This window comes from Rutilus rutilus (assembly GCF_951802725.1).
Source record: "Rutilus rutilus genome assembly, chromosome: 16".
NCBI classification, from domain to species: Eukaryota; Metazoa; Chordata; class Actinopteri; order Cypriniformes; family Leuciscidae; genus Rutilus; species Rutilus rutilus.
The window spans coordinates 5,043,045-5,043,667 of record NC_140224.1 but is presented as its reverse complement, the minus strand read 5'-3'; positions in this window follow the sequence as shown (position 1 = coordinate 5,043,667).

Genomic DNA, 623 nt, shown 5'->3' with positions numbered 1-623 from the left:
TTGTTTAGAATTTATAATAATAATTTATAATTGCATTTTTAGCTGTGAACTCCTAATTCATTTTAAAACTTTAACATGTGCACACCACAGAATTACAAAGTCATGATCACCAAATAAACTAAATGTAATGATTCTTAGTTGTTGATAACTTCATTGGCATTACGTGTGGAGGCCAATGTTTAAACCTGTTATACCTGTTCCTCAGTCATGTGCATAGAAGAAGGGACTGACTGCTAAAACTTGTTTACATGTCCCTTCTTCAAACCCACACAGCAGTATTAGATGACATATATGCCATAGACAAAGATAAAGTCTATAGCTTTTATGGGAAACAGTTAAATCAACAAAGCCACCACAAAGCAGAACCGTTGCCCTTGAAGCTTTAGGCTACTATGTTGTTAAGATTACACACATTATGTTTACTGAGAGCCTACATTTTAAAACTTGTAATCTAGTCCACTACCAAACTTGCCCTTCCACATTCTCGGAGAAATTCCCGAAACAAACCATGAGAAACCAAAACTGCTAAAGGTGAACAAGTGGGCGGGGCCAATACTCACTCTGTGTGGAACGAACGCTCCTGATTGGTCATTGTAGGACAGGTAGGAAGACCACTTTTGAAG